We start from the raw sequence: 27,254 nt of genomic DNA on the forward strand, positions 1-27,254 counted from the left end.
GGGGAGCAGGCTTCTGATAGCCATTAGCGTCAGCACTAGCCCTCCTTCATGCCCTAGGCAAGGAAACAAAATCAGCAGGCTGCCTGCTGCAAAGGGGCTGTATGAACCAGGGATGGGGATGAGCAGAGATGTGTCTCACAAGCCCTATGGAGACAGAGACCAGTGGACTTGACTGTGAACTTTTGGAGCCTTTTGGGGAGTTGACTGTTATTTCCCTGTGCCCCCTCAACCAAACCTGACAGCTCTTTCCTAATTGATTCTATTTCTTCACATTATTTGCGTACTGCACCCAGCCAATCAGGGAGCAGCTGGCACTCTGGCAACTCTATACATTCGGATATTCTGGGGCTGCAACTCCAGAGCTGCTGCTGGAGCCTAGCAGAAAAATAAACAAGATGGCTTCAGAGCTCAGCTCCCTGTTCCCAGCTTCCAGCGCCCAACTCCAGCAGGGAGCCTACACTCCAGGGACTCCTTCTGTCCTTAGAGAAAGAAGCCTGAAGACTTAAGGATCTGGCTTCCAGAGGCCTTGCTCATTAGATAAGGAACATTGCCTTCCAGGCTGGAAGGGGGAGTGGCAACGAGAGAATGGACTCATTGGAAGCTCCCTGTGCTCCTCCCAGGTAGTGAGCTCAGGGGAACCCAACTCCAAGACCTTACCAGCAAAGGCAGGGAAAAGGATTCCTTCCTCCCTCAGCCTCTAAGACTTCATGCTCTTAGGGCCTGCACAAGGTAACTCATCCCTGTAGATGTTTCCAGCTTCCAAGACCCAAGCTTTCAGAGACCTAGTGCCAGACTTTGGAATCTGCTACTGTTCACCTGCAGACCTACTCTGGAAAGATCTGCTCTTGACTAGGAGCCAAAGGCCTCCCCCCACCCCAACCTTTTCAGCTGTGACCATTTCCGGAGCTGTAACACTTCTCAGAGCTCTCTGGGCTTTCTGCTAGCATCCTACCGCTACTCAAAGTTCAAATTTAAATTCAGTGTGGCAACTTTTTGAGTCGTTTTGTCCCATTTAAAGCTTGCAAATTCCGTGTTGCCAAGAGTGCCTCTCATTTGTACTCTCTGCTGTCTGCCCACTCTATTCTTGGGGGAGGGCAAGACAAAAACTGGCTAGAGATGGAAGTCTCCACCAACTACTTCAAATGAATGCTTTCCCCATGTAGAAATAATGGCTATACACAATGCCTGCATTACGTCAGTTAATATTTTTCAGCTTCTCAATATATGGATAGCATCCCTAGAGACGTCACTTGGCATATAAGACTGTTAATGTTGTGTGTTAACATCTTATATTAACACCCCATTCTAGGGATTGATTCCGGCTGATCCCAAATGCATTAGGGCTATGGTTGTGGACTTTTCACAGAATCAGGCTTGTACTCAGTTGTTCTGAATAAGGCTCTTAGGTAGAGTTTACCAGGTGGAGCTGTTTGTTATATATATTTCTTACAAATTGAAACATTGCCTTACTGTTGGAGGCAGTAGGCTCATGAGACTTAGGACAATAATAGAATGAGGAGATTCTAGAAAATTCACAAAACCTATTCAGGAAGTTCAGAGAATTATAAGACTCGCAAGGCTTCTCCAAGGTTCACTAAGCAGTAAATGACTATTGAGAAAATGGAAACTCAGTGCTAGAGCTACCAGGAGGCAAGGCAAGATGCTCTAGAAACACAGCTTCATAAGTCGTCACTCATGATAGGTGGGCTTTTTGGTGATGCACCTGCCTTTGGGGTATGCATGTTCACATAGATAACCCCAATAAACCCATCTGTTTACCAGGTTAGGCATTATTGGAATAGTTTCCGTATTCTTTCATTATTGCCCTGTCTAGGAGGTATTTATGTTTGTCTACATCACCCCAGGAAAAGCCGTACAACACAATAGTCACTGCCTCAGGAACCAACAGAACCAAAAAGAAGGTTGGAAAGAAGCCACTGCATGGCAACCAAAATGGATGATAAGACATCCAACAGAAGTTCATCTGTCTGAGAGTAGACCACACATAGGAGCAATACCAATATGCCCCCCTTCCTTTGCATGGTATGGGAAAGTATATCCTCTTGCTATAGGGGCAGTTGCAAACTCTCTGTGCTGGTACTGAGACCTGAAACCAAAGCTAAGCTGCCTGTAGTGCCTTGTAGAGAATCACAAGGTGACTGCCCTCCTTGACATTGTATGGGATGGCATAACTCTGTGGAGCATGGAGTCTACTCCATGAGTATGGAAATGTCTCCAAAATTACTGATGGAGTAGAAACTCTTTTCGGCCCCTGAAATTAGTATTTAGAAGATAGAGTCAGGGTTGTAAGGATACTATGGCAGCAGGTGTGTGCCCATCGCTATGACTCATAACATATGCAATTAAGGCTGAACTCTCTGCCAGGAAAGAATTCCACACAGGGGGCAAATTGCGGTAGGGGGAAATGAGTGTGGGCATTGACCTGTGCATTAGCCTCTGGAGGGTTTAGCGGGGAAAGTAGAGGAAAGGGAATGGAGCTGGAGGTGTTGGCTTGCTGTTCTAGAAGTGACCAGGTGCAAATAAAAACGAGCACAAGTTAGATCTGTGCTAAAAGACTTCTCCTTGGGTCCAAAACCTTGAAACCCATGGGAATAATCAAACAGTGAGGAAGAATGGAAAAGCTTCCCTTTGGAAGAGAAAAATCCATGATTCAGCATTCTGATGCAGATGTTAATAATGGTTCAGTACAAGCAACTCTGCTAATCAGGAAATACTCTGCATCTGGGCAGCTTGAATTGGGAAAAGCGTTTAGGCAAGAAATGAAAGACCTTCTCACAGCCTGGATTATGAGGCTGATACAGGGCGGATGGGAGAAAGTTATGTGAACTGCAAGGGGAGAAATTGAGCAATGTGAATGTTCATCTTTTTTTGAGACAAAAGCTGTACAGCTGGAGTCAGTATGGCAGATGTCTATCCCTGGACAGTTGGCTCAGACACACCATTAAGGGCAGCTGACTGTATCTGACGGAAGTCTCCCTAAGTATTAGGGATCAGAAGACAGCAGTGGAAGAATTAAAATTACTGAGAGCAATGGGAATGAAGGAAATAGTGACTGACACTGGCTTACTCGAATTAATAAAATTGCATTCATAGAAATGTCTAAAAGTATGAACTTAATTCATCAGGGATCATGGTGTCTTTGCTAAGACCCATAATTTGAGGTGATAATTATGAGACAGGAGATGAGACCCTGGTGACTCAGAATGATTCATATGGGCATTTAGATTGTGTTCTGAGGATACTCAAGCTCTTGATAGGAATAGGGAAGATTTAAAAAAAAAAGCAGGGAAGGAAAACAGCATGGCTTGTCCAGGTTAATCAAGTGTGGCAAGATTTATCTGCATCTTTTCTCCCTAGGGGAAACCATTTTGAGCATTTTTGAGCCTCTGGAAAACTTTGAACAACTCTTCACCAAAGGGGTAAGAGAAGGAGCCCATTGTCAGAGCACTTCAGGTAAAAAAGACTAAACCAACGGCAAGTGGGGCCGCCTCATCATCTCCCAGTGTGCAGTTCCACCCATAAGGAAGAAGTCATTGGATGAAAGTGCTCATCCTGCCCAACGATCTAATAGAAACCTGCTGTGGCTAATGTATAAGCAAGAGTCTCAGAACTGGTGCAGAATCCATCAGGACCAGGTAGCCGGTATAAGTAGCAGGTACAATGGAATATTTCATGAGTTCATTGCTACGTCCCTTTGGGTAGGGTTGAACAGTGAAAGGCAGCTACATGGATGGAGAGATGTGTAGTAGTCTTCATATACTCTCCCAGACGAAGAACTTTGTGGAGACCAGGTGCATATTACAGAAAGTTAAAGTATTATCCCTATCTGCACTACTGTGCCAAACATTTTCATTTTTCTCTCTCTCCCTCTCCATCTCTCCTTCACCCTATTTCTCCCTCCACCTCTTCTTTTCTCTCTCTCCTCTCTCTCTCCTCTTTCTGTTGTTTTTGGTGGTTTGGGAGTTAGAATTCTAGGCATGCTATGCATATACTCTACACTAAACTATTTTCTCCAAATTGAAACTTTTTTCTTCCTAGAGAGAGATAGAGAGAAAGGGCTCATAAGACACAGAAATCTAAGAAACTTAAGAGGTTCAGGAAGTTCATGAAACTCAAGAAGCCACAAGAATGACAAGGATCCTACTCAAACCTGTAAAAGAACTGAACAAATTCTGGGATGGAGACTGAGTGTCTGAGCTACTGGCCACTCAAGCAAAGAGTTTCAAGGATGCAACTGTCCTAAGTTGCTATGCAAGGGCTCTTTGGTGGGTCACCTGCTCCCCTCTAATCAATCTTCCATCCTATTCCTCCAGCAACCTCAGCAAATACATGGCTTACCAATCAGACTAGAGAAGAATTGTTTCTTTGGCCTTTCCTTAGTACCCTGTCCAAGGTAAATAGGTATTTTTTCACACCCCCACCGAATAATTGTGGTAATATTTGTGTAACAGGTAAATCCATTGATCTATCCTGTAGATTATCTATTGACACATAGAAACATAGTTATCACTCTAAATATTATCATCACTCATTTTCTTGAGAACTCTAACATTAATTAGAAGATATTTCACTAACACTTAACTAATTTTGTTGCACATAAATTCATTAAAAAGAAAAGTTAAAGTAGGTAATATCTATTGTACATTTACTGCATGTCAAGCAGTACATTAACACATTGCATTCTACATATTATATTTTATTTACTGGTATTCATATTTAATTTTCTCAAAACAACTGACATATTTTCATTATCTGTGTGCAGTAGTATTTTGGTATTGCTTTCTGAGTAACAATTTATAGTATAATCAGTGACTTGAAGTGGTGTCTATCCTGGCAAACATGTCAACATTCTTACTCAGCTGTGGGCCCTGAATACTATGTCACCCACCTCCTAGAGAAGATAAGCTCACTTGTGGAACAGTGTTATGGCTCTAATGGGAGTAACCAATTGATTTTGGATTAGACTTTAGCACAGTGTATCTCTGTGCCCCTTCAATGACAATCAAGAGGTTAGCCAGAGCTGTGATCCCACCAGGGTGCTCTTGCTATTTGTTCTTCTTTTTCTTGAAGCTTTAGCTTTTGAGGTTCCAAGTCAACAAGAGAATATCTCACATTTGAATCTTTTAGTTTCCTTCAACTCCAACCTTTGGTCCTATGTTTTGTAGCTCAAGTGATTAGATCAGGTCCATTAATATAAATTCTCCCATTTAGATTCGTTCAATGTCAAGTGACCAATAATAATACATTTTAAAATCCCATTGCCAGGAAACATAATGGAATCACAAAGTAACATTTCATCCTATTTGTAAGTTCTGATGATGCTCAGCAGAGGGGAAATAGATGAAGGAAAGGTCATTTAGGGTCATCTTATGACCCTATATACCAGAACTAGTAAGGAACCTACCGTTAAGCAAGTTACGTTATATACCAAGGACCAAACATGTATGAATTTCAGAAGCAGACATGAGAAATAAACCCGTACTATCAAAAATATACTAGTAATACCACTGATGTCTTTTGGTCCCCTCAGAAACCAGGCCTTTGGTATCCAAGTGGGAATACATAAATCCTTGGCCCTTCTCATAGTCCCTTCCTTTTAGAGGACTTGTCATTTTCTCTGTCTTTTTAAGAAGTATTTAAATGACAAACATCAAACTATCTTCATCCTTCCCTCCAGAGAAGCTAGATTTCTTTTTCAAGTCTAACTCATAGTAGATTATTCCTCTACTCAAATTTTCAGTAATTTTCTCTCTTTTGCAACATCTAATGCAAACAGTCTGGTTCCATCTGACAATTCCACCTTTATTATACTGTGTCCTACTGTGAACGACCCTAGTCTCTCTGCCTATGTAGAGACTAGCCTAAGAGCTGAGCTAATTGCTTACTTGGCCTGTGATTTGGCCTCCTCCTCCAAATTTCTTCTGAAGGCTACAGCTTATATCTCTTCTAAGAAACCCTTCCCAAGGCTTTCTGCACACATTCCTTCTCTCCTAAGAATTTCTATTACACTCACAGTCAGCAGCCATCCATTAGCATTTAATTATTCTCTAATTTTTTATGAATGTTCATTCTGGTTTCTCAATCAGTTTTCTAAGTTGCTTTGAGTAGGAACTTGGCTGTTTCTGTTCTCCACATCCCTGAGAGCTATACACAAATCATAATGTAGGCACTCGTCACATATAGGCTGACCAACTGATTGACGGCGTCCTCTTAAATTGGATTCTCCTTTCTCAACCCAGGGAATTTTCCAAATGTTTAGAAAACAGCGTAAACTCATCCAAGGATGCAAACTGTTGTCATTATGTATTCAGTCTGGTTTTGGACAGTACCAGGAATCTGTATGGCTGCATGCCTCTTCATTCTGGAATAGGCAACTTCTACCCTGGGGCTGACGGCACCAGCCCAAGCTTACAGAACAAACTTTTCCAGCATTCCATTAGGCTGAATGCTGTTCCCACCAATTACTCGGAGAAGTTTGTTTTGATTAGGAATAAGAGGGTATGATATCTGAGGACTTAGGTTTATGTGCAAAGTTAAAACAGAGAATTAAAATTTGTTTGCTTTCTCGACAAAAAGATTAGGATATACAATGATAGATGATGCTCAAGAGATCCTAGTATGGAGGATAGAACAGTGAAAATTGCTTGTGTGCACTCCTGGATTTAAAAATGTTTTGTTTTTGTATTCTGAAAAATAAGCATATTATTTATAAGAACTCAGAAAATAACTAATTCCAATTTTGCAATATCATTCTTTTCCAAGAAATGTATAATTTATTAACTCAAATTTAATTTTTTGTGATCAGAACAGACAAAAGAATATTCCTTGCATTATTTGATAAATAATGTTTCAGAGAGAGAGAGGTAGGAGAGCGAGACAACAAGTATACTAGACTCTCAAGGGCTTTTAACCCCATTGAAATACTCCAAGGCCTCCCTCATGTGATGACCACTGTGAGCATCAATAGGCTAATAACAAAGAAGAAGAAATCTATTACTTAACCAATCTGCAGGGATTCAAAGCTACTTAGAGATAGAGTAATGAGAAAATAATTAACATTTCATTGGATCTTTCTATAACCCTAAAAGCAAATAATACATACAGTCTAGAATGCATGTTAAACAAAAAGGTGAAAAGTATGTCCAGGCCCAACCTCAAAATATAGCTGGAATGCTTTTCCTGGAACCTCCCCGGGTATTTTTGCTTGCTTTTGTTTTATTGGATAGCATCATATTTCTCTTTATTTCTGACCTTTTATTACTGCCTTTCTTCAAGATAACTTATATTTTATTGGTTCTAATTAAATGTTTTCATACAGCTGTATACAGACAACACTGGTAGGAATGCAATGTGAAGATTTTTAGCCTGAACTTTCATGCATTGAGACTAGCCTTGGCCTTGGTTTGGATCTTAGAGGAAGAGGAGATAGGGAAACAAGGTGCAGTGGTTCTAACATTTGTAAAATTCAACAGGCACAAAGTAGTCTGGCTGTTTCATTTCTTCTTCTTTGGCATTCATTTTATTAAACAAAGCCAAATGATTTACATTTTGAGGATAATGAGAAATGAGACAGACATTTTTTTAAGCACCTACATATCGGGCACCATGGTAGAAACTTTAGTTTGGTACTTTTATCTGTCACAAATAATTGAGGTAGGCATTAATATGAACATATTAAAGATGAGAAAAGTGAGCCTTATGGGTGATTAATAGCATAAGCCATAAGGGATGGTGACAGAATCCAAACTCCAGTCTTTCTGACTCTGGTCCTTCCCTGTTGACCATGTCACACTAACAGATAGAGTGGAAGTTAATGCCAAGCCAAGCTGGGCCGTGAGGAATGTGCAGCGGACAGAAGCTAAAGCACCACTTTTTAGAATTAAATACTCTCAGCATATTAATGAGCTCCAATAGTCCAGCGTCAGCAAAGTAGCACTCTTAGAATAATTATTCACCAACGTGTCTGACACACAGTTGCTCTTAAACCCCCCCTCACTGACTCCTGAAAGAAAAATGAACGCTCAGCTTGAAGTGCCATTCCTAGTCTCCCAAGTTTTCGTCTTATTTTTTTAGTTCTTTTCTGTCTCTTTCTATTTATTTCTGTGATGCCTATCACCATGGTGTCAAAGTATCCAGACAAACATATTAAACTAAAGCAAAACATATGAGGGGACTGAAAAGCTAAACTTTCCAGATCTCGCTCCTCAGGGGCTAAGTTGCTTTTTGATGGCGAGATAACTGATTGTGCCAGGGCACCGCGTGGCCATGCTGGCAGTGTTGAGAATGGGTCTTGGTGGAACTTGGCTATAATTTATACACGGACATGCAATTTACTTTCCTATTTTAGAACCAGAGTTGAGGAGAGGAAACCCCAAAGAGGAAGATATAGAAAGTGATCCCTTATGATCTCATAAATGCTCGACCTCTAAAAATAATACCCCGGAACCTTAAATATACCGGAGTGAAAGCAAAATGTCTGAAAAACTTGAGAGCTGTGAATCCTCTTAACTCTCCCATTTCAGCCGCCCATCTAGGCCATCCCACTGTTTTGTTTTTTACATAACGGGTTGTTGCTAAAATAGGACTCTTCGCTGCAATCAGGCAGTATGCACGACATCTACAGAGCTCTAATGTGAAATTTTGTTTGTTTCTGCCAAACAAAGCTTGCATGTAGATCAGGGAGTGGAGCTAGCCACTAGGTAACCTTGGAGGCCAGGCAGTGGTGACACACACTTTTAATCCCAGCACTTGGGAGGACAAAGCAGAAAGAACAGGAGTTCAAGGCCACCCTGGGCTACGTGAGATTGAATCAGTCTAATAGAGAAACAGGCAGGTGGCAGAGGCTCGTGCCTTTAATCCCAGTACTAGGGAAGATAGAAACAGGAATATAACATAGTGGAGAAAGAATCTCAGTACATTCATACTGAGGATTCGGAGAGAAAGAATGTTGCTCCCTTGGTTCTGAGGATTTCATAGAGGTAAGCATTAGCTGCTGGCTGCTCTGCTTTTCTGATCTTTCAGCTATCACCCTCGATCAATATCTGACTCCAGGTTTTTATTAATAAGACCAATTAGAATCGCCCTACACCCTAAGGCTGAGAGTACCAATATTTCTGCAATGAGAAGCAAGGAAGGTAATTATAGCATGGAGATCTGTGGGTAGGGATAATAAAAAGTTATGTAGAAAAGAAAGATATTTACTGTCTAAATATTTTATATACAGCTAATGTCTTATCCTCTGTTGGATCTGATCTGTCTTCTCACTCACCTTACTACAGGCATGATCAAACACAAGCACACACACACACACACACACACACACACACACACACATGTTCATTAAGTCATTAGTTTTCTGGAGTTGTCACCATTTATTTAATACTCCGCTGTCTGATTTTAAAGTCACATTTAAATGATATCTACATGGTTGAGACAGAGGTGCCCAGTATTCTCACACAAATGAGGCTGACATTTCTGAATGAAGTACGAAAGTGGATGGTAATCTTTTGTTTATTAGTTTGTTCATTCATTTTTTTGATGCATGGTCTTTCTGCACAGCTCAGGCTTGTGCAGAACTTGAAACTCACAAGCCTCCTCCTCTACCTCCTAACCTCTGGATGGATGGCAGGTGTGCAACCACATGCCCTAGCAGAATGACTCTTTCAAAACAAAAATCTCATTTTGCATTTTCATTGACCTTCTTGTTTACAAGGCATTTTCGAGTATCAAAATCAAAATCTTCAATGTGGCCTGTCACTGAAACTTCTGAACTGTCTGCAGCCCTGTGGGCATTGCTGGAGCCCATTTCTGCCTTTCCCAGCTTTTTTGTTGTTGCTCCAGATGGGCCCAGCTGGGGCAAATCTCTCAGGTCAAGCTATACCCAGTTCATGCCCTCCACCAAAAATACCATCCCCCTTTACCTGGAATCTCCCTTCAAACACACATTCAGCAATGTCTGTTGATTTTTGTGATTGTAAGTATAATGAATGCTCCTCAATAAATTTAGAAAGCACTGTAGTTTAAGGAAAAAGAAAGGTCTCACCATTCAGCTCTCTACTACAGCGTTTCACGTGTTTCTTTTTTCCCCGTGAGCGTGCATCCTTCAAAAACCTGTGACAGTTTTCTGTTTATCCATAATATATATAAACATGCTTGTATTTATTTATATGTATACGTGTCGTTTTTCCTTTAGATTTCTTTATTTCTTATTACTTTAGATTTGCAGAAATCGATTTTATCACATTCATTTCCTGAATGATGGAAATCAGATCTGAACAGGTTTCCAGGGAATTCCTCCATGTAGTTAGTTCTACTGTCTGTCCCACATCTCGCCATCTCTCAATCTTTGTTGCAGGATATAAAGTTTTAGCATCAAAATTTTATTAGAATGCTATTGGTGATAGAAATCTTTCAAAAATAACCATTGTTATCATTTGTTTATAGCACTACATACAATTATCTGGAATGTTGAGTTTCAGTTAGCTTAATGTTTATTCATTGTTTTAAATTCTTTGACTTTTTTCTCTGAATTTTCTATTTATTTTTTTTAAAATCTGGCTTTTTGTCAGTCACCTACACTGCAGGAGTAAGCAACATTTTAACTTAGATTGCTAATGTGATATTATTCGCAGCCTAACATGACTGAAGAAAAAGAACCTTCTTGCATGGAGACTCAGATACCTTATTTTGTCTTTTCTGTTCTAAAGCACAGCAAAGTAACATTGCTTCATGGCTTTGTAGCTGTTAGCGTTATGGAGAAAATGTCTAAAATCAGACAAAATTCCTTCCTTCCTATGTGTATTATTCTACTTACTACAGTAATTTTCCTTTATCAAGATATTTTTACAAGTTTTAATATATTATTTCGATGTGGCTTCTTTTCTTACTTTTATCCCAAACAAAGTAAAATGTGTCAAATTCTTTAATTAAGAATTATTTCCATTCCTTGACTTTTTTCAGTTAAGATTGTTTTATTTTTCCCTATTTTGATCAACTCTGGTGTTTTTCCCTCCTTTCAACCAGATCTTTTAAAAATTAAAACATTTTTGTTTCTTTCTTTTTGTTAATTGAGGATTTTAGGTATGCACATATTGTGTTTTCCTCAAATCGGCCCTGTATTCCCTTCCTGATTTTCACTTTGCTGGCCACGTGTATGTTATTATGTGTTCTCCACTCTGTCCTCTGCAGTTTGGGAGAAGGTACATGAGACTAATCTCTGCATCCTTGAGGAATTATTCATTTTTACTTCACTGAATCAATTGGGAGGTAAATGTCACATTTTAGGTTTTTTGAAAAAAATTTTACCCCCCTTCCGTTTTCACTTATGACTTGATTCCACAAGGTCTCTTGCATAGATATAACTCTTCTTAACTCTGTTACGAGGCAGATGTCTCATTACCAATGGTTCAGAGAAACTCAGGGCCTCATTGCCTCTTAACCTCCTGAACAACAGAATGTGTCAAATATGGAAACAGAGACACATAACGTTTTCTTCCCTTTGTTCCTACAAGGCAGTCAGTTATTGCCATGACACTGAATTATGCCACTGTAGGTCCATTTCGGCAAACTCACATTCACCATTCATACCTACCTTTTTTAAGAGAGTCAGACATAGTTGAACAGATGAATGTAACCAAAGAGGTATTGACTCAGGAGGCAGTGCGCTAAGTAAAACAAGCCAGACGACGGGCACAGACAGTGAGATATGAGGCACCATGGTGTTCTTAATTTTCTTTCTTGCTTGCTTTCTTGCTTTCTTTCTTTCTTTCTTTTGTTTGTTGGTTGTTTTGTCTTTTGAGCTCATTGGTCATAGCCTTAGAATTATTCACAATTACACTGAAAGCAATCTGCAATAGCTTTTGTCAATCTTAGTTTGTTTATTTTACTTTTACTTTTCAAGTTTGACCCATTTCTGAATTATAACAATTAGCAGGGACATGTAGAAATATTACAAGAGGGTGATAACTAAGTATCATTTTAAAGTAAGAAATGTCTTCTGGGATCCAAAACCAACTAGATGTATCTTTCTCCAAAAAGTTCAAAGCAAATGGCTCAGTCATATAAATGAATGTGTATTACATTTATTTTTCTTTAAGACAGAATTATAAAACATTTCTCCCTGAAGATTTAGAATTTTGCTATGTTTGGAGCAGATAAGACTGTAGTTATGCTAAATGTCTGTCAATGTCCTTTAAAATAAGTTTTAAAAAGGTATACTGTGGCAACCAGTTGAGACGATTCACAGAAATTATTTTTTTTATTTTTTATATTTTAAAAAAAGAAAACAAACTATCTTTTTGCCATTATACATTTCAAGTTCCCACTCCCTCTCCTCCACCCATTCCTCCACCCATCCCCCCCACCTCGTATCCACTCCCCCGAGAGGGCAAGGCACACTGCCCGGGGAAGGTCCAAGGACCTTCCCACTACATCTAAGCTGAGCAAGGTATCCATACAAAGAGAACAGGCTCACAAAAAAAGCCAGCACAAGCAGCTGGGATAAATCCTGGTGCTACTTGCCAGTGGCCCCTCAGTCTGCCCCAGTCGTGTAACTGTCACAACATTCAGAGGGACTAGTTCAATCTCATGTTCGTTCCTTTCCAGTCCAGCTAGTGTTGGTGAGCTACCATCAGCTCAGATTAGAAGTAGAAAATACCATCCTGAATGAGTTAACCCAGACCCAAAAAAGAATTGAATATGGTATGTAATCACTCATAAGTGGATACTAGCTATAAACAAAGGATATTGTGGCTATAGCTCATGATCCTAGAGAAGCTAAGTAACAAGGTGAACCATAAGAAAAACATATGTAGATCCACCTGGAAAATCGAAATAGGCAAGATCACCTGACAAAATTGGGAACATAGGGTTCGGCGAGAAGGGAGGGTACAAGGAGAAGAGGAGTGGAGAAGGGGGGCAAGGAGAACTTGAGGGATGGGATAGTTGAAACAGAGGAAAGAACAGAGATGAGAGCAAGAAAAGAGATATCTTGATTGAGGGAGTCATTATGGGGTTGCCAGAAACCTGGCTCTAAAGAAATTCCCAGGAATTCACAATGATGACCCCAGCTAAGACCCTAAGCATAAAGAAGAGGGTGACTAAACAGACCTTACCTTAAGACCTTATCTTAAATATCACCATAGAACCTTCATCTAAGCATCTGATGGAGACAGGCGGGCCTGCAGCAGACCACTGGACTGAACTCCCAAGGTTGAAGAGTGGGAGGAGTAAGAATATGAGCAAAGGGGTCAAGACCATGATGGCACCACCCACAGATTCAAAGAATTTAAGGGGATATTCTATGTGAGATTTTTCTAAAGATAAATGAGCAAGTGTATGCCAGTCTCATTTTTAGCTAAACATTTTCCCTAAATGAGTAGCATACAGTTTATCACCATTAGTAATTTGGTGGGTTCCAAATCCTGACGGTAGACCTAAAGATCTAAGAGGAAATAAATATGTGATGTGGACATGTACAAAAGCAAAAGAAAAGGAATGTCAAGAGTGTCTAAGAGGAAATGAGTTTGGAATAGGATATTGAAGCTGACGGAGATGTGACTTGGAGTATTAGCAACCGAAATCAGACATTGCGATCCGGTAACAATTAATGTAATCTGACCACTTATCTCTCTGATCCTCTCTTTCTTAATCCTTTAAATGACTTCATTATGAACAGCCAAACTTCAAGCTTGCTTTCCTCTCGGGGCAAATGAAAGTCTATAATTATTCATCATAAGAAACTGAAGTGAAAACATCATACATAGTTCTCACACATCCTACAACAACGGATGATCATGGAAAATAGCATGCTAAATGAGTAAACTAGACTTAAAAGGAAAACATATCGCTTGAGTCTACTTATATTATATATCTGTAATAGATGAATTCATAGAAAAGGGAATTAAATTCAAAGTATCAGGGCCTTAGGAGAGAGGGCATGAAGGGTATTGCTTAGCAGACTACACAATCTTGTGCATGTAAATAACACCACAGCATGCCACACTTTCAAATCATTAAATGATTAGCTTTATCCTTCATGGATTTTCATATACTAAAAATACATTCTAATGTCCAACTTTACTTCTTAATATACACATACTCCTTGAAATATTTTTTAAACTAATAATTAAATAAAGGTTGGTGTTATAGTGATTTGCATGAATTACCACAAACAAACTAATAAAATGAGCAATATGAATAGTCATTATAAATATCCTGCAAACACTTATGTAATGATGCTCCTGTCTTCAGTCATTATAGCTACAAAAGTACTTAGGAGGTAATTATTCACCCAACAGAAAAGAATCTCATCTATCACTTCAAAATGAATCTTCGCAACATCGCTTGTAATTCTGCACTACAGAGGTGCACATGATGATCAATCAAAATTTGTTCCATATGTGAGCTTCCCACTGATAGCTATGATGAAAATGGATGTTGCAATATATATCTCTATGTTATCACCACGCAGGAAGCATGAGTCATGAGAGCGTGATTGGGAAGGCTCATCTCCCGAGCTCAATTCAGAAGCTTGACAATCGCCTGCTCTTGCCTGAATTCCCCTCGAGTGTAGAGACTACAGACTGACCGTCCCTAGATTTATCGAAGCCCCTTGACCTCATGAAACCTGAGGGGAAATGTTTGCTGCTTTTCTCTTAAGTTCTTCTCTTCCAAAATCCAGTGTTTTCGCATCAGCGTTCATGAAGCAATCTCATTCCCAAAGGGAGCCTGACATCACACACCAGCCCACTCCATTGTTCAGCCTCTCAACAGTTCCATGATAAATGCATGTCCTACCCCAAACACAAAGCTGACATGGCTTCAGACTAAGCCCGGGGAAGAAAAGAGTCAAGTCAATTCCCTAGACCCTCATAATTTTCATTTGTTGAATATTTATCTCAGATGAATCATTTCATTGGTTGTACTCACTTCCTTCCTAGTTTGATAAGTTAATTTTCAACTTTATTTAGCCCAGATTTCAGCTGATTTACTGTTTTTTTTTTTTAAATCAGTTGTTTCCCTGGTTCCAAATGGTCTCATAAATAAAATCTTTTCTAATAAATTTAACTCAACATGAATTTTAGAGTGTCATATTCTATAAAAGTAGTCTATGTGGAGTATTATAGTGAAGGTGACAGTTCTCAACCCTAAAAAATTTAAAACCAAATGGGGAAAACTTAGATAGTATAAAGTATATCTTAGGTGATTTAAGAATTCCCTTGAATACATGGATTTTACACAATTATGAAAATCATTGCCAAGAGATGTATTCTTTATGACTAACATTGTAGCAAGGTTATAGTGGTTATTATCAGCCCTTTAACCTACTATATTGAAAGGTTCTCTAGGGTAAAGGTTCTCTTAATTTTTTTTCTTGCATCCCTGGAAGCAATAAAATTGTTCAGACAGGATTTTAGACATATCCTGACTGAAAACAATATTTTGAGATTGGGCTTCCTATTTAGGAAATACGTTCCCAAGTTGCAAAGATTTTTTTAGTTCTTAATTTTATATGCTGTATTCATTCTACAAGACTGATCCAGTAACTGAAAAGTCACGGCATGATGAGTAACTGCATCTGGGTACTGCCAACTAGACCAAGTTAGAAGAAGTCAGTGTGAATCCAGTTCCCCTTAGCAACAGTACCCTGAATGAGAAATTCATTTAGTTCACTTACTGGGGGTGCAGATAACAAAAGCTAACATCCAGTATTTAAAAATGGTTAAATAAAACAGCATCAATCTTTTCCACAAAAACAGAATTTAAAAGGTGTTGGCTGAGCCTCGTTTAGCAGGAGGCTTACAGAGATACACTATTGTCATTAATACCAAGCAAGCATATAGATATTGACTGATGATTGTTTACCACTATAAACGTGTTTACCATATGACTGATCATCAAAGCAACAGCAACTCTGAGCGCTAGGGATGAAGAAATGAGAACTCCGATGTGTAATGTTCACTCCTCAGGTGGAAAGGATGAGAGATAGCCTCGGAAATACTGACTGTCTAGCCCTGGACAGCTTATGGCCAACCATTCCACAAATGCTTTTCCAATGAGAGACACAACTGTGAATTTCTGAGTCTGGCATAAGCAACCACATTTCAATTTATTTCTCTTGGGGATTTTGTTCCCAAGAAAGGATGCTGAGTAGAAAATCCAATAAAGCTTGGTTTTGCTGTAGTGAAGTTGTTGTTGTTGTTGTTGCTGCTGCTGCTGCCGCTGTTGTGTGGTTTTTTAGAATAGCTGCCCTTGCCCTCACCTCTCCCATCTTCTCTCGAGGAGAAAAAGAAGAAGACACCTCTGGCCAGTGAGACTGTGGAACCAGGGTGTCACCTGTGCTAGTTGATAATGCAGCCCTGACCTCTTCAAACACCAATCAGCTCTCTTGTGTTGACAAGCGTCTGCCGGGGAAGCTGTTTGTTGCCCAGCAGATCTGCAACCAGGTTGGGACATTCAACACAAGGAAGAAGAGTGAGAGGATCTGATCATGCTTCTACGCTATCTATAATAACTCTAATGTGATGAATTTTTTAATCAGATTTTATTTGCCAAAGTGCAGGGCAGGCTATGATTATGGATTGACTTCAAGTTCTAATGATAATTGAGTTTGGCAAATTATGAGAGCATTTTAAGCTTCACTTGGGAAACAAACTGCAATGAACATATGAATGATCTTTTTGTGTCCAGAATCCATTTTTATTTTGCTCTTTCTTGGGTGTGTCTTCCAACACATAGCTACGTGATGAAATACTCTGTGTGCTGTCTGAATTCATTCAACTTTCATTAAAGAAAAGAAAATGGGAAGCTTCTAAAAGTATTAGTTGCTTTTTTCTGTTGCCTGTAATAAAAAATACCATGGCCAAATGCAACTTAAGGAAAAAGGGTTGAATTTGGTTAATAGTTTCCAAATGGCACAGAAGGCAATGGTATGGCAGCAGAAGGGCAGCGGGTCACATTTATTGGGACCAAGGAAGCAGAGCAGGGAATTTTGAAGGCTATACTTTAGCAAAGCCTAACTCCAGTAAGTTACTCTGCCTCCTAGGAAACCCACAAACCTCCATGAGACTTTCATCAAGTGGAGGCAAGTGCTCAAGTTACCTGAGCCCGTGGAGGGACATTTCTCATTCATACTGCCAGATAGTAGGAATCAATTCTCAAAATACAGAAATCTATATATGTGCACATACAGAGACATACATGTGCATAGACGCAACACAAAATAAATGCAAGCTGAGCTCCATAGTCTGAAAACCTTAAATGATCCGAAGTCCAAACGTTCTTGAGTATCAATGTGGCACCACACAATGGAAGGGTTTACACTTGACTTGGGGGGTGACAGGTTTCAATCCAATAAGCGCAACAAAAGTATGTATAGAATAGCCCTCAGGCGTTGTACAAGGGTGTATATAAGATATAAATTGGGGGGACTGAAAAGATGACTCAAGTGTCTAAAAGCACTTGTCACTCTCCCAGAGGACCTGAGTTTGAATTCCTTGCACCCACATGGTAGCTCACAACTATCTGTAACTCTAGTCCCAGGCACGCAACAACCTTCTTCTGGCCTATGCATGCACCAGGCATACATATGGTGCACAAACATGCATGCAAGAAACATACACACATACATACACATACAACACATTTTAATTCTAAACCTACAGGTCATCTACAATGCAGTTATCATATACCTTCAAATATTCAATATAGAAATAAAATCTGAAGATTTCTTACCTTAAGACCCCAGATAGGGCCGGGCGGTTGGTGGCGCACGCTTTAATCCTAGCTCTCGGGAGGCAGAGGCAGGAGCGGATCTCTGTGAGTTCGAGGCGCAAACCTGGTCTACAAGAGCTAGTTCCAGGACAGGTTCTAAAAAAAGCTGCAGAGAAACCCTGTCTCGAAAAAAAAAAAAAAGAACCTCAGATAGATAGTTAGCTATGAATCCATAGACAATGAGACAGAGTGAGGACCATCAGGGAGGGAAAAAAGAAGAAAAATTTAAATGATAGCTTGAAGAACCAATCAAATCCTGGCTCTAGCATTACTGATTAACTGATTTTTTTAGATTACAAAATATCTTCAAGAGTTAGGTGCACATCTATAAATTTAATAGTGTACTTACGACTACTTCATTCTATGATTGATCTGTTAATAAATAAAACAGCTTACACCATGTTCAGTCACAATGAGAAGTCATTAGTCCACTAGTACTATTATAATATTATAGCAAACAGGTTCAGTAAATTTATTGGCCATTCTTATTTATGATAGTAGAAAAATAAAGTAATATTATTTAGTGATAATGAGGGCCAGGAAAATAGCCAACTTTGCTTTAAAATGCATTAAACTGTTAGATAATTTTTTGTATTACGGTTTATATTCCCACTATTTTTCTTTTGCTGCAGAACATGTTTTTAATTGTGAACATGGCTTAGAGTTCTTTCAATCCCCAATGAACACGATTATTACTGGCCCTCTCAACTGTGGCCGATTTCAGATACAGCAGTTAAGTGACTATCTCTGCTTTGGATCCTAATTACTGAAGATACTGTAATAAAATACAGACTTGGTTGCTAGGATATACAGCTTTAAGGAAGCACAGACATCACCTTCTATGGCATGGTGGACACGGTTTAGTTGGCAGCTATCATAGAACCCAGCAACAAAAGAAAAACAGAGACTGCTCCTGTGTGTAAAGCCAACCCAAGTTTCCTTTGACACAGTGTTACTGTGTGTGGGTTTGAAGCCACGTGATAAATCACACAATGGGGATATTCGGAACCAGGTACTCAAAATAATATAACCATCATCAAGGTCTCTTAGGAGGAGGATTACTCACCATGGAAACTTCTCTTTACAACAGAAGAAGACCACTACCGACAACCACAACCAATCAAAACCCAAAGCTGGGGAGCCGAGTCCCAGGGGTATAGGTCTATAAAATCCTACTGCTTGGGGAACATTGCTTAAGGTGGTGTAGAAAGACTGTAAGAGTCAGAAGGTCAGAGTTTTCCTGATGAGGCTCTGTCTCCTAGTAATGCAGAAGCTATAATCCATGAAGTCTTACAAACACGACTGCCTGGACATGAACTGAACAAGGACAATCAGCAACAAGCGGGCTAAAGTGGGCAGGATGATAAAGCCAAAAGGTCCAAGAGGCCTCAGTCCCACGCACAAAGGCAACTAAGGAATACTGAGCAGGAGAAAGTCTTCCCCGAGAAAGAACACAACAGCTGGTTTTATCCATACCAAATGGTCAAAATCAGAAAACATAATGACTTAACATTATACGGAATTTATGCATACATGCATATACATATATGTATGTAATAACAATTATTGAAAAAAGAGGCCAGGAAGTTTATAGAGAACAAGGAGGGTTATATGGAAGGGTTTAGACAGAGAAGGGGAAGGGATAAATATTGTAATTATAATCTCAAAAAGTACAAGAAAAAAATTAAAGAAAAGGGAACCAGGAATGTTCATCTCTGTTATTGGTCTCAGGTTCCTGTTTTATGTTTACAGAAAACCTCACAGAATTACAGAAGAACGGTTATGGTCTTTAGTTGGTAACTACAGTGAAATGTTTTACCAGCCTTCAAAAAGAGAGCAAGCAAAAAGATAAATATCCCACAATAAACCATAACATGAAAATATTCTGTTAGTAATGTGTGTTTGTTAAATTTTAGCTAAATTAGAAGTCAGGTAAAAGACATAATTAAAGTTACCAAAGAAAGCTACAAAATAGAATAAGTAAGATGAGGAATGAACATACTCATTAAGCGTAATGTAATCTGAATTTTTATACAAATTAAAACATCCTGCAAAAACACTGGACTACATGGAGAGGATGTTTGTATGCAGTGTAATGTCTATGCCACTTCATATTTTAAAGAAAATTTGGACGATTCTCGCTATGCTCCTGGCCCTTGGACTGTTTTTCTTATCTCTCTCAATTGATTGGTCCTAACGCCAATGTTTATTTTCAAATGGGAAAGCCAAGAAGTAATAGAAATGAACTCTTCACGATAGAAGCATCACAAGTACAATTCTTAAATCTGAACACCCAACATGGAGGTTCTTTCTCTTCTGGAAGAAGGAGTCCTTTGTTTGGGGGGCACAACAGAATGACATCAAGAAACATACAGTTGGGTGTCCAACCTGTACCCTTCCGTGTGGGGGTTTTGAAATGTGCGAGGAATGGCCCTGGGCTCCTCGCTGACAGAAGCCGGGAAGAAACGCCTTCTGGTCTCTCTGGTGTGGGCTCTGGTCCCTTTCACCCTTGAAGTCAGAAGAGGAGGGATGGGCTCCTTGGGTCTTCAAATAGATATTTTAATTTACCTAAAGTGGCCAAGCTGACTTCTCGAGCTTCAAAGGCCTTTTAGACCCACAGGCAACCTTAGTGTGGCTGTTTTCAACATGGCCCTGACTAAGGGAAAGACATTGTGCCATCTAGTTCCGTTCAGAGCTTAACAAGGTGTTCTGGTGCCCGTGACAAGGCAGAACATAAGTGAAAATGAAATTCTTATTCTTTTAAAAATATTTGCCAAAGTAAGCTCTACTCTACAACCTTTACTAGAAGGTTTAGCTGATTAGATTCTAACATCTCACCCAGTAAAAAGCTAACCAAAATTATTCTAAACATAAGAGAAAATCCACTCTCGTTGATGAGTTTATGTCAAAATCACTGCGGTGCAGTCATCTGTCTAAGCCCATCTCTTGGGTTCGGCGTTGAAATATCTAAATGCTGGTAGAAAAATTAAAACTGCCAAGTAACAAAGCAAACATCAGAGGAGCTTTTAACAAAAGCAAAAAAAAAAAAAAAAAAAAAAAAAAAAAAAAAAAAAAAAAAAAAGGTAGCTAATTAAAATTTTAGTTCGGACAGGTTTTCACAGAACGTTCTAGACTCCAGCTTTCACCATTGCCTAAGAATTATTTGGGCTAAGTTAGTCTTCTTCTAACTTCCTTTGGATCCCAGCTGAGGCTTGTTGAGACTCAGAGGCGGGGTCAAACGTGTAGTAAGAGCCTTGGACAGGATCTCTGAAGTTGGAAGGAAGAGTGAATGAACTAAGTCTGGCTTCGTTGCTTTTCTGTAGTTTTGAAACCAGCATAAAACATCAAAATTGCACATGTTAATGAATGGGTGTTCCCAGTGATGTTTCAGTTCATGTGTATTATGTAATGGTTAAAACAGATTAAGTATATCTCCTTATATAGTTATCCTTCTGCTTTTCCCACACTGCCCTGAGGCAGGTTCATAGGGCAGCCTTGTTCTTGATTCCCATCATAACTTAAAGGGAAACTCACACAGTGTCTGGAGCCCTAGATGTCCTGAAGATCGTGGGGGAGGGTGTCCTCACATTCCTTGCTGCAGGAACCCACTTAGGCGGCACCAACCTGGACTTTCAGATGGAACAGTACATCTACAAAAGGAAAAGTGATGGTATCTGCATCACAAATATGAAGAAGACATGGGAGAAGCTGTTAGCTGAAGCCAGGGCTAATGCTGCGGTTGAAAACCCTGCTGATGTCAGCATCATCTCCTCCAGGAACACTGGGCAGCGAGCTGTACTGAAGTTTCCCGAGGCGGCTGGAGCTTCTCCAATTGCTGGCCGTTTCACTCCTGCGACCTTCACAAGCCAGATCCACGCAGCCTTCAGGGAGGCACGACTTCTAGCGGTGACTGATCGCAGGGCTGACCACCAGCCCCTCACACAGGCATCTTACGTCAACTGCCCACTGTTGCCCTGTGTAACACAGACTCACCTCTGTGCTATGTGGACATTGGCAATCCGTGCAACAACAAAGGAGCTCACTCAGTCGGTCTGAAGCGGTGGATGCTGGCCGGGGAAGTACTCCGCATGCGTGGCATTATCTCCCATCAGCACCTGTGGGGGGTTATGCCTGATCTTTACTTCTACAGAGACCTGGAGGAGATTGAAAAGGAGGAGCAGGGTGTTGCTGAGAAGGTTGTGACCAAGGAGGAATTTCAGGGCAAATGAACTGCTCCAGCGCCCAAGGTGACCGACTGGTCTGCGGGTGTGTAGCAGCCCTCTGTACCCATGCAGCAGCTCCCTACTGCAGGCTGGAGTGCCCAGGCAGCCACTGAGGAATGGGCAGCAGCTCCTACAGCAACCGAGTGGGTTGGAGCCACCACTGAGTGATCCTGAGCTCCCCTGTAGACACCTGAGCAAAGAGGGAAAAGGTGGAAGGAAAATAAAGTTCCTACAAGCTGAAAAAAATGTATTTATCACTTCTTCATAGTGAAAAATTTCAGTATCCTCCCTTCCAGCTTTGTTAGCTGTACGGTATTGAGTGAGCATCTTTAGATGGCCATGTGAAATATCTTAATCTCCAAGTAGCTTAGCAACCGTTGGCCACCCTTTCTCCTTCAGTCTCACGCATCCCCAGCCTTCTTTGAGAACCACCACCTTACCCATACCTTCTATGTGATCAACAGTTTTAAAATTAAACATGAATGGAATCACGTGGTAATTCCTTTGTTTCTACCTTAGCTCGCTAAACATCGTAGTCTCCTTTTCTGTCCATATCACCACAGATGACTGACTTTTCTTCACTTTGTAACTAAATATCACCCCAAAATACATACTTATTCCTGTGTCAGTTAATAGACCTTTATGTTGACCCCATAGTTTGGTGACTGGAAATAGTGTGTCAAAGAAAGTATCTTTCAGCAAATGACACTAGAGAAATTGTGTATCCCCTGTACAAGTTGATGTCTGATGCTGGTTACTTAGCTTCCTTAAGATACTGGCAATGATTGATCCAGAAACCTTACAGTATTTGAAATATAAACAGAAGGAAGGGTCAGGCAAAGGGGTGATATTTTTATTCTTAATAAATGTAGGAAGGCACCACTTGACAACAAATATTCAGAAATATATAAAAAGCATTCATCAAACTTATTGAGAGCATTTGCCTATTTCCCAAATATGTAAGCGGAGACTGCTCATTCATTTCCCGGCTGCCCAGACCTGAATGATAACACAGAAACTATATTAATTACAACACTGTTTGGCCAATAGCTTAGGCATATTCTAGCTAACTTTTACATCTTAAATTAACACATTTCTATTATTTTATGTTTTACCACCAGGTTCGTGGTTTGTTACCTCCTGCGTTTTAGGCAGTTACTTGGCATTTGCCTCCTTCAGCTGCTACATAGCTTCTCTTTAACTCCACCTATTTTCTCTGTATATCTCTTCCAGTCTGGCTATATTCTTCCCTGCCATAAGCCAAAGCAGCTTTATTTATTAACCAATAAGAACAACACATATACAGAAGGACATCCCACATCAAACATCACTACTTCTCATAACCAGTGTCAAATGTAGGTACACTACTTTGTCAAAAATTTATAGGTGTTCAAGGATCTGGGACAATGAGATTAAATTGCTATAAATGCTTTAATGCTAGGATGAATAATTTTGAGTGTTTTGAATGTTTTGAATGTATCTTTGAGTAGATACATTTAACCTAACTTAAACAGCTCATGATGCATACATATTGATGCATCACAGAATACTCTGTAGATAAGTACATTTTTAGTTTTTCACGTATTAGTATTAAAATTAACAAATTAAGGAATGCCACATCTGGGCATTGAAGTTAAACATTTTAGACGACATTCAGCAATCTTAATAGACCTCAGCACACCAAGTCTGAGCTTAGAAGAGGGGATGGTAGTGGAGATTTTCTCTCTGTCTGCCCCTCCCTGTGAGACACTGCCAGCAGCAGCTTGCTGTTGTCTTACTTAGGAACCTCCTGAATCTGGAGTACATTTCAGTCATTTACCAAACATGCTCCACATGAATTATTCCAAACCATGTTTACTCACTTGGACCCAAAATCCAGGAGATGGACAAGGCACACATGGCCTCAGAAAGTGGAAAAAGCCCTCCCTGGAAGCCAACCCAGTGTGTGCAATTTCTCCTCCAAGAAGTTAAGTCCAGGTTTTAACCCTCTGGCATCAGATGTAGCCACACAACACAATATATTGAATTATGAGACTGCTTTTGCTTTTTGGTCAAAGGCATGTAAATAAATGAGCAGGATCAACAAAGTTAATATAAAATGGAGATTGAGCAATGACTTCATCAAGAACAGAAGGGGACGTCTATTGTTCTTTAAAGATAATGTTTCAAGCTTATTCTCCTCGAGTTGAAATATAATGATTGGAGTGGTTTCTACTGTTTTGTTGTTTGTTTGTTTGTTGCATTTTAACCATACAATATTAATGATTTTCTAGGTTAAACATTTTAGATGACATTCAGTCATTAATTTTATTTTGATTTGTGTATACTTGTGCATGCTTTGTGTGCATGTGTGTGTGTGTGCATGAATGTGTGTGTGTGTGTGTGTGTGTGTGTGCATGAATGTGTGTGTGTGTGTGTGTGTGTGTGTGTGTGTGCACAGAGGCCAGAGGATTGTTGGATCTCCTGGAGCTGAGGTACAGGCAGTAGTAAATTTCCTGATACGGGTGCTGGGAATGAATTGCGGAAGAACAGCAAATACTCTTAACCACTGAGCCATCTCCTTGGCCCTGGTTTTCTAGATTTAGTTTTTTCTAAATTTTAAATTGTTTTATTTGCTAACATGCATGCACACAGGCGTGTGTGTGTGTGTGTGTTTGAGAGAGAGAGAGAGAGAGAGAGAGAGAGAGAGAGAGAGAGAGAGAGAGAGAGAGGCGGGGTGTGTGGAGGTCAGAAGACATATAGAGGTCAGAGGACAACTTTACGAAGCTGGTTCTCTCTTTCTGCCTTTATGTAGTTCTAGAAAACAAACTCAGGCTTGGACCACCAGGCAACAAGCACCTTTACACACTGCCATTTTTCTGGTCCTAACTTTTTAGAGTTTTTGTTTATACTTTATTTTCCCCCTAAACATTTTTTTTTTGTTGTTTTTGTGGAACTGATAATAGAAAAATATCCCTCCTGGGTAACAAACTGTGGGTTTTAACGTGATTTCCAAGCTCATTCAACCTGAGGTTCCAAGGGTCATACTACTAATTTATAAGACTGTTGTGTGAACTAATAATTAACATTTGCAAGATGTTCGTAGGAAAGGTGTGAGAGGAGAATTAAATCGGCTTTAACAGTGGGGTCTTCAAAAGGAAACCTCACTTTCTTAGTATTTTTTTTTAATTCTAAGTAAACTTCTCAACCGGGTACTGTGTGGAAATTTAACAGAATTCTCGTTCTTGCAGTTGGATATTTTGGTGGCATGCTGACAATACTGTCTTCCCATTAAGCATTTTTAATTTAGGTCTCAGAGTGGAAGCATTTTCTTTAGAGTTTCATTCTTTCATGTCAAAGTTTCTGTTCAAGCCAGGCGGTGGTGGCGCATGCCTTTAATCCCAGCACTCGGGAGGCAGAGGCAGGCGGATCTCTGTGAGTTCGAGGCCAGCCTGGTCTACAAGAGCTAGTTCCAGGACAGGCTCTAAAAAAACTACAGAGAAACCCTGTCTCAAAAAAAACAAAAAAAAAAGAAGAAGAAAAGAAAAAGAAAAAAAAAGTTTCTGTTCAAAGGCAGACAATGCAAGGCCATCACAGCTATCTGGTCAGTCAGAAAATAGCCGTCTTTCTTCTTGGGGTCCCAGCTTGTTCTCAGTTTTGAACCACTCTTCCTATTTTTCAGATCATCGGTGTTGGAGATTAGTTTCTTACTTGGAAAATATCTGTAACCATAACCCTAGAAACCCCTCTCTAGAGCCTTCAGGTCAAAACAGATTATCATTTTGCTGCCTAATTTCCAGTGACTTTGTCTTTGAGATCCAACTCAGCATCATTTCTAAGGTCCATCAACTTCTGGTCCCATGTCATTAAAGCTCCTATTGCTCATCTCAGCACTTTAGGAGTGTGAAGTCCAGGCCTGTAAACAGCCGTAAATTTACCTGGCTGAATTTTCTCTGTCAGGCTTCAGCAGCCTTTACTACCTTGCAAGGGCCTCTGGGCCCTTATATGCAGAGGGTGTGGTAACACAGGGGAGTCTATCCTACCTACTTGTCACTGTGGAGAGGACAGTAGACAGCCTGAGGGGTCAAACGAAGCACCCTACACACAAGAGAGTTTCCCTACCTGCTTCCCACTCCACCTTTGCCACAGAGGATGCAATATGCCCACCAGCACCAACCGTACACGGAGCTTTCGCTTCACACCTGAGACAGTACCTCTTTCAGTGAAGATGAATTGTTGCGTTACAGGAACCTTTTCTTGAAAAGGGGAACAGCAAGGAGTAGACCTCATACCCTTGCCCATGGGGAAGAGACAAAGATGTTCTTAGAACTCTGTAAGAAAACCTTGTCACTTTTAAAGTTGGACCCAATGTATTGCTACTCCAAGGTGAAGATGGACATCATGCCTCATCGTCCCTAAGGTAATAGCTGGAAATCCTATGAATTTGGCTCTGTGTCCGCTCCATACTCATGAGACATACTTAATCATGCTGTCATGTCTACCATGACCATTTTCTCCCTTTAAGGTACAAGAGAATTGTGTAGTACTCAGATTTGGAGTTAATATGGAAAGGGTCATGATCCAGTCACTAGAAGGACCAAAGAAGACCAGAACTTTAAGAATGCCATTTGCCATTTGTGTGTGTGTGTGTTGTTGTTGTTGTTGTTGATCAGGATCAGGCCTCTCCAACATTTCTTCAGTCCTATCTACCTGAGGACATACAACAGTGACCAAGTCAGCAAACTTCACGATGACTCTGGGTTCAGAGTTCTCAAGGTTGATTATGTCATACACAATATTTTTTTCATCAACTAATTCAGTTACACCCCAAGGAAGAAATGTGACTTACAAGGGTTGTCTTTATAAATGTCCGCAGACAACTGGAATGCCTCCATTTTCCTTGCCCTTCGTGGCTCTGTGAGTGATCTACCCTAGCAAACTCCTTCCATGTGTGACACCCTCCATGCGTCTCCTACAGATACTCATGCTTCTTCAGTCCTTTCTTGACCGACAAACAAAGGTATCCAACTCTCCTGGCAACTTTCAGACCGTCTATTACATCCAACTTGGGGAAATTTTATCCTTTAAATTTTTTTTTAATTTCTCAGAGCCTATGCATTCTGCCGATGGTGCAGTTTTTTTCATATGAAATTCAGATTGTCAATACTATGGAAAGATGACATTGGTATATTTTAGGATGAATTTTCTAGTAACAATGGATTTAATACAAAACATTTGTCTATTGTAGCAAAGAAAAAA

The 27,254-nt window shown here is 40.0% G+C and overlaps 1 pseudogene; it reads left to right on the forward strand.

Moving 5' to 3' along the window:
• Positions 1 to 2,633: 2,633 nt before the first annotated feature.
• Positions 2,634 to 22,184, forward strand: LOC119823679 (annotated as a pseudogene).
• Positions 22,185 to 27,254: the final 5,070 nt, after the last annotated feature.

The sequence above is a fragment of the Arvicola amphibius genome, chromosome 9 (genome assembly GCF_903992535.2).
Source record: "Arvicola amphibius chromosome 9, mArvAmp1.2, whole genome shotgun sequence".
Classification (NCBI taxonomy): Eukaryota; Metazoa; Chordata; class Mammalia; order Rodentia; family Cricetidae; genus Arvicola; species Arvicola amphibius.